Raw genomic sequence first — 8,742 nt, forward strand, 5'->3', positions numbered from 1 at the left:
AGGGTACCCGGGAAGATTTCAAAACACTGCTGTCTAAAACCCATTCCCAAAAACGTACAATAAGTCCATGATGGTCATGGGCGCCGGAGCATCTGTGTTTTTAAAAGCTCTTTAGATGTTTCCAATGTGTAACTGGAGATGAGACCCACTATCGAGGACATGGGCATAGTTGAAACAAGCTGAGCTTTGCAGGGATTTAAGGCAGACATTCAGGCCAATTTTCCCAATTCGGGGCATCTGTCAATATCAGGACCATCTGAAGAGCTGTCCTGAAATACACAGGACAGGCCCACTCTTCCCACCCTTTCCATTCAAACCCCAAACCTAACATTCTGAGAAAGACTTTCTCCTTATTCCAAAATCAGTCAGGCTCCTGTGAGCTCTCTTCATAGCTAAGCAATGGCCTTGGGCTTTGCTGGGGCTGCACAGCCCAGTTTTAGCAAGAATCCTATTAAGCCAGTTTAGGGGGCATCCTCCCATCCTGGTGAGCTGATCACCCCCGATATCTGATCAAATTTCTTATCCCCTTCCATCTCACCCTTGCTATCTGATCACCCTGGCCTGCCTTCAGCAAGACCTCAGTTAGGTCAGTTAAACAAGAATCCCCCCTACCCTTTGATTTCTTTAATTTTCCACCCACCAACCACCCCCCACCGCCAGCGCACACATACGCCCCCTTAGGTAAAAATTCCCACTTGTTCTTGTATGTGGCATTGAGCTCCACCTGTCTCCCTTATTGCAATAATCTTAGCATCTATAGCGATGGCAGAACAGGTGTCCAGAAGTTAAAAAGTGTCCGGATAATTTTTTCCATTAACACATGACCTTCTGAGGAGATAATATCAATAGCCTTCCTCCTGCTGTGCCCGGAGTGGGAAGCGCTCCGGTAGGCCACCAAGTGACAGCAATCTAAAATGCGCTACCACTTCAGTATTACAAACTTCGGCTCCTTCGGGATCCCAGGGGAAGAGTGCAGTAGAAAACTGGATATAAAAAGGCAAGATATGTGATTTTTTTTTGCCCCAGAAAATAAGATGAATAAATGTGGCCCAGCAGTAAATATTGTAGGAATAAAATCCCTTTGGGATACCAGAAATGCAGAACTGTAAAAATGTACAATGGGTTTGATTGATGGTTTTGTTAGTAACAAGGTATGTATTAAAGAGAGAGAGAAAGAAAAGAGGCAACAAAATAAGAAAAAGAAATATAAGCCAGCACTTTTAAGAGGATATGATTTCAGAAAGGAAAAAGAATATTAAAGCTCAGTTCCAAATCCAGAATGGGATTTGTAGAGAGGAGACTAGGCGTCAGACAGATGAATCAGGACCTGCAGGTACGAACAGCTTTAATGAAAGTGGATGACCTTAGTTTAAATATGTCCATGACCGGCCTTAAAATTGAAGATGCAACCAAGTTGCCACTGGTGAATACATTCACCTCTGAAACAGAGATTAGCTAGAGTTTCCATATGATACACACTTATAATACTGCATGGATATTACTTTGTAATGTTTTATGTAATATTCTATAAAAATAACATTTAAAACACATTAAACATTTTAAATTTTTCAAAACTCAAATAGAGAAAGCGACTTTCTATCCTCATGAAGTTAATGTCCCTGAAAGCTGGAGCCTCAACCAGATAACCGTGCCAGCTCTCTGCCATTTCTGAACCTATCTGTTCTTAGTTCATGAGAAGTTCATGGAGATCTATGTTTAAACTTATTTTACAGATGGGAAAATAGAGGAAGTAATGGTCAATGGACTTCCCAAGGTGTTAAAGAGGATGTCTCTCTGAGTTAAAATTATAATTTATAGTCCTTTAATTGCTCAACTAATTACCGAGGCTGCTGTTAAAAGCACTAAGTTATACTTTATGAATACTAAGTTTTATGTATATTTCCTCTGCTATCAAGAGAATTATACCAAATAGAAAGCCTGCTTTAGTTTTTATGAGTGTTTAGAATTGAATGTTGCGTCAGTTACATGTGGTTTTAAGAAACATGTTGCCCATAATATGTAGGAAAACTGGTAGAGGATTAATAGACATAGCTGTGAATTCTTTAACCTTTGACCTTACTGTGCCTTTGAAATTCTCATTAAGATGCACTAAACATACAGAATATACTTGCATCAATGTAAATCAAGACTTTGGAATGCAGGGTTATTACATTTAGTGTATGGGAAAAGTGGACAGAGCTATATTTTATTAAACAGGTGTTGCACCAATCTTAAGTTAAGAAGCACGCTTCAAACATGCATCTGGTCAAAAAGTGTGAATTGAGTGCTTCCTCTGTGCCAGGCACCAGATGGGGGTGTACAAGAACGCACTGGGAGCTGAGAAGTGACCACATCTGACTTGTATCCATCAAGGGTCACTCTGCTTGCTGGTTTGTGAATACATTTTAGACAGTATTGTGAGCTGAACGGAGTCCCCCTGAAATTCATATGTTGCAGTCCTAATTCCCTGAAGGAAAGCAGTACGTGCCACCCCAAATTAGGCCCCTTTGGCATACTGATTATTTTGAGCTGATTATTTTTAAGAAACAGCAGACACGAGAGAAGCACTGGAAACCTGGTAGAAATTGGCCTGTTGTAAGAGAAATTTACATTTACAAGGGAAACTCCGGTTTATAAGGGTGTATCCAGGAGCAGAAGGATGACTGAATCTTCATTCTTATCAATGGAAAAGACAGCGATTTAAATCTGGATAACAGCCATACCCTTGTTACTTGTTAACTGTGCTTTCCCTGGGAAACATCCCCAAGACCCTTCTTTTGTGTTCAGCTGAGTATGTGTTAAGGAGAAAAACCACAGGCCCAAAATAGAGTCGCTTGTGCTGAAGCTCCCGACACAAAACCTAAATTTAATGCTTGACCAAGCTGCAGTTTCCAACCTTCTCCGGGAATGTAATCTTGCCAGGATCGGTCTGTGATTTTCTGGTCAGTACAAATGAGGTTACTTGTCATATGTGCCCTTTTTGTCCCCCAAGGGAAACTGAGGCAACCTGACTGACAAGACTCTTGCCCTCCCCTAAGGGGAGTAACCTTGCCCAAAACAGTCCTTTGTTTGTTTTTGTTGATAATTCTTGTCCTGTCATTTGGGCCTATGAAAGTCCTCCATATCCTACAGCTTCTCAGAACACCCCTCTGTTTGCTAGATAGTACACTGCCCAGATTCATGAATGACTCAAGAGTCCATTGGACCTTCAAATTTATTCAATTGACTTTCTGTTCTTTAACAGATGGCATGTAAGGTAAGGCTGGGGTCATTTCAAAGAGTTACTCCGCTTTCCTGGAAATACCCCCTGTCTACAGGAGATATACATGTTATTAAACTTCTGTTCATTTTTCTCCAGTTAGTCTGCCTTATATTATGGACAGAATAGAGGGGTCTCAGCCAAGAATCTAGAAAAGTAAAACGGAAATTTTTTTTCCTCCCCTACACCCCAGTAATTCAGAATGCAACTGTCTTTGAGGACAGGACCATCGAAGACGTAATGAAGGTAGAATAAGGTTGTGTGGGTGGTCCCCAGTCCGATGGCAGCGCCCTTATAGGAAAAGGAGATCAGGACACAGACAAACACAAAGGAAAGGCCATTTGAAGACACAGGGAAAAGAAGGCATCCCCACGCCAAGCAGAGAGGCCTCAGAAGAAACCAGCCCTGCTGACACCCAGCCTCCATAACTGTACAACAACTATGTTTATTTTTTTTCAGCCACCCAGTCTGCTGTACTTGGTTAAGGCAGTGCTAACATGATGCAGGGAGAAGGCCAGTGAAGTCACAGAGAAAAAGTAAAACTGTCCAGGAACCATTTTCATTGTCTAAGATTGAAAGCATGAACTGGAATTCAGAACACGGCTTTCTTTCCGTCCTTTTGTTAGTTAAAATTCTCTAAAGCAAACTGATTTTACTACAGAGATGTCACACACTGTCTAAATATACGAAACAATCGCAAAGGACTTTATCACAATAATTTTCTCTCAATGTGCTTTGCTCATGGGATTAAATTTTCCTAGATAATAAACATTGCATCAATGTTTTGAGTAAAAGTTTAAAATTAGAAGAAAATGAGTGGAAACATCAAGTTCTGGGTGAGAAAACTGCAAGAAGTTCCAAAGAACAGCCTGGAGAAGCAGTTTTTGAGGAGCCCTTACAGTGCCATGCTCGGGATGCTGCCTGTGCAGCGCTGGCTGGCAGGGCGAGGTTAGCCATGCTCTCTTCTTGCTACTTCTGAATCCACCCCACATCCAGAGCCGTGTACTTTATTAATTCACGAGGTCAGAGGGCTACTGCAAAGAACAACGGTCCCAGCAGCGGAGACATGTCTCACAATTTTCTCTCTCACCTTGATTTTGGCTTAGCCTTTATCCATGATCTTCTGAATTAGGAGTTTAAAAATTGGGGTTATGAGGGGCAGGATTGTGAAAGTTGGCCCCAGAATGACTCTTCTCTTTGAAGAACCAAAACCTCAAAGTTTGTGTCTTCTTTCTCATTATTCACATTCCTCCCGAATCAACTAACTAACAAGGGAAAAAAGGGGGGTGAAGGAAGAAGATCTCTCCCACACAGCTGGTTATATATTGATAAGTAAATCCAATTTTTCTCACATGCCAGAATGTGGCCACAGGGGATCTTCCTAGTAAAACATTAACCAACTGTCCTTAGTGAAACAAAGCAATGAATAACAAGGGAGGACTTTAGCTCTTTAGCACTAATCTGAAACCATAAACCAAAGTGTATGAGGCATGATAATTCAACAGGAAGGAGACTACTGACCCTTCCTAGACTGGCAGCTCTTTAAATGAGGATGGCTCCCAAGAGAAAAGGCGAGGTTTTTCCGGGTCAGGCAGCAGGCTGTCTCGTTAATATTAAAGTTGAATATTAGTCCATTGAGTTTCAAAGGAAAACAAAGCAAATGTAAATAAGAAAGAATAGAATTCTCTGAGTAGTGGAGTAGAATATCACAAAATCAGACGGGTTTATGTATAAGGCTGAACTCTTCACTCTTCAATTGTCTGTGTGTAGAAAACTGACTTTTTTGAGCCTCTGTTCCATATTATGTAAATGGGATAATAATACCTACCTCCCAGATAAATTGTGAAGATAAAATAACATATGTAAAAAGTTTAATATAACGCCTTGCACATAGAAGATAAAGTACGTATTATATTTTTATTTCTTCCTTTCTGCCTTTACCAAGGTTCCATTTATACTATTGTCTGACATTAAGTAATATTTATTGAAGAGTATGAAAGCCAGACACACTTTAAGTTTGTCAAACTATTCTCCCAACTCGGTCTTAGCAGACCAGAGTGCCCTGCCAAAGATTTTTAATACACTTTTTCTTTCCTACTTCACCTTCATCCCTGTCGTTCCTATTTGCTATTGTGGTTTTCTAGAGGAAACAGTCTGGGCCATTCTAGTGCATGGTTGAGAAAGTACGGAAGGAAAAAACATATTAATGGCAAATTTAAAACATTGATATTAATTTCATAAGAAATATGCCTAATGGTCAACTGAACATCCAAATAAAATATAAACTGGATGAAAATTATGTGTAGTTTATATATTTTCCTTCTATTTCAAACAGAAACAATTCTCCTGAAAAAATTCTAAGGAGAGAGTTTTATGTGCAAGTTTCCAGCCTCTGGTAATGGGCCTTACAGACTGTAGGTACCCAGAAATTATTTCAAATGAAAGCTAAATGAAGATCTGCAGGAATAGACTTAATTAAAAGAATAGATGTACTCCCATATTTCAAGGTGCCTGTATTTTGATTTAGACAAAGCACCCAACATAAGCTCAAAGAACAAATAATGCCTGTTGAAAAATACCATTTCCAAAATGAAAAATGGCTTGGTAAAAAATAAATACTAGTGACAATGTAAATCCCACCTAGCTTTAGGAATTGTAGGACATAAATTAAATCTTACCACTAGATTAGGAACAAGGACAAGACTCTGCAAGTATCAAGAATAAAGTAACAGAACTGGGAGACAGAAAAGTGCAGATGAGAGCAGCCTGTAGCGGAAGGCATGGGAATTAAGTGTCAAAAAAGATGAACTAAGTAGGAACAAATCTACTAAGTGACTTGAAATTGGAATTGGCAACGAAGTAAGAGGGTGACTTTTTGAAGCCCAAAGTAGCACTAGTCACTATTCTAAGAAAAGAAAATATTACTGAGAAAGAGAAGGAAGTATTAATCTCAGGAAGTGGCTATGGTTGTGCCAGGGGCCCTAATATGAAGATTGACAAGATTTCTTGACATGGAGTATCTTCTAGCAACAAGGAGACAGAATCATGACCCCAGTAGAAATAGCAGAATAGTTCTCAAAGATGTCTTGGCCATTGTTTTCCATAAAGTTGACTTCTAGGAATAGCTACAGAATTTGCAGGACTCAGGGCAAAATGCAAATCTGTAGTCCTGGTTGGAGGCAGCGACGTCAACCTTTCCTTCCCACAGTCTATGTCCCCACCCCACAGCAGAGATGTACACCCCAGTGTCTGTGCTGGAATGAGCTCTGTACCTGGGCGGGGAATGGAAAAGATGCTGTTTTATTTCAGGCTGCGATAACAAATTACCATAGACTCTGTGGCTTCAAAGCAAACATTTATTTCTCACAGTTCTGGAGGCTGGAAGGCTGAGGTCAGGATGCCTGCATAGTCAAGTTCTTGGTGAGGGCCCTCTTCCTGGTTTGCACAGAGCTATTCTACTGCTTGCTTGAATGGTAGGAAAAGAGCTAGCTCTCAGCTTTCTTCTTATACGAGTACTAATCTCATTTATGAGGTCTCTATCCTCACGACCTAATTACCTCCCTAAGGCCCCACCTCCAAATATCATCACATTAGGATTTCAACATATGAATTTTGACAGACACAAACATTCAGTCCATTGCCAGGACCACCCCAGGTTGTCTGCAGAATGCACCATAGCACAGCCAGATTGTGTGAAGAGGATCACAGCTTTATCCCACCCTGAGTCACCAGAAGGCATTTGCCTAACCCCTACTCTCTCTGTCCTGATGCCCAAGTCCCTCCAGAAGCAGAGGACAGGGGCAGAATGCTAACATCTCCCACCAACACACCCCAGAGGGTGGCAGCCATGGTGAGGCAGGATGGGGAGGCCAAGCAGAGTGCAAAGCACCCACTGGCAAACCCCAGGAGGCAGGTAACACATTTCAGGGAGGTGAGGAAGTAGAGAACAGGGATCCCACCTGAATGAGCCAAGGCTCTGAGGCTCCACAGCCCAGAACCCCTGGCTCCTGCTCCAGCATTGCATTATACTTCCCATACAAAACGTGGATTCAAAGATAAAATGATAACGAATTTCAAGACTGCAAACTGGAGAGTAGTCCAGCCCAAGCAAGGATTGCTCCTGAGCACGGAACGCTGTGCAGTTGTGCGGATCACACGCAGTGGAGCCTGCCTGCCCTGACAGCTACGTCTGCCCTGGTGCAGGAGCTGCATGCTTCACCATGATGCGTTAGTTTCTAAACTCTCCTACACGAAGCAGTGGCTTCCATCTCTAGCCCTTCTTCCCTCATCCATTGCCTCCTCCGACCATTTGTCTTGATTCCTTTCAATATTTTAAACAATTTTTTTTAATTTTAAAGAAATTTTTAAATCATTTTATGTGCTCTTTGACATTAATGTCCAAGAACGTGGGGCTTTTTCTTTTCAAAACTAGTTAGTTTTATCATTATTATAAAAGTAATATACTTACATAGTAAAATACATTTTTAAGATGCCATTTTTTATTTATTTATTTTTAGACAGAGGGGAAAGGAAAAGGAGGGAGAAAGACAGGGAGAGAAGCATCAATGTGTGGTTGCCTCTCACACTCCCCCCACTGGGGAGCTGGCCCGAAACCCAGGGACATGTCCTGACTGGGAATAGAACCAGCTACCTTTTGTTTTGCAGTCCAGCACTCAATCCACTGAGCCATACCAGCCAAGGCAACTGACATAGTAAAATACATTTCAAGAAATACAGAAAGATAAAAGAGTAAAAATCTTTCAAAATTCCCATCCCAAGAATCATCTCCAAGGGTAGGATTAGTTCTTCTTTTTAGTTCCATCAGTGGTTGGAAACTCCATCCACGTAGCTTTAAAAATACTCACACCTTTATAGTAGTTCCTGTAATCCCCTCTTCCCACTGTTCCCCCCGCCCCCGGCTATTGTTAGATTGTTCTTAACTTCAATGTCTCTGGTTATATTTTGTTTGCTTTTTTCTTCTGTTGATTATGTTCCAGTTAAAGGTGAGATCATATGGTATTTGTCCCTCACCGCCTGGCTTATTTCACTACTATAAAGGACACATGGACAAAACCAAGGGGGAGGGTGGAGGTGGGGGAGGGAGGTGGGTTCAGCTGGGGTGGGGTGGAGGGATGGGGGGAAAAGACATACAACTGGAATTGAATAACAATAAAAATTAAAAAAAAAATACTCACACCTTTAATACGCTTTGTCAACAGTAACAAGAGTCCCAAGTCCTTTTAACCATTCCTCCAGTCATACTGGCTTGTGACCTTGTCTTCTGTGTCAATTGAGGTCTCTTTCTTTTATCCTGAGGATCTGCTGGGTAACTTTTTCATACAGGATGCTGTGTATCATGCTGAGTTTCTGTATGTTAAAAATGTAAATTTTGCATAATGTTCTATGGACAGTTTGAATTATTATTGAGAATTACAGGTTGACTGTCATCTCTGCTACAATTTTTAAGTCATTGTGTCATTGCC

Source organism: Desmodus rotundus, chromosome 1 (assembly GCF_022682495.2).
Source record: "Desmodus rotundus isolate HL8 chromosome 1, HLdesRot8A.1, whole genome shotgun sequence".
Classification (NCBI taxonomy): Eukaryota; Metazoa; Chordata; class Mammalia; order Chiroptera; family Phyllostomidae; genus Desmodus; species Desmodus rotundus.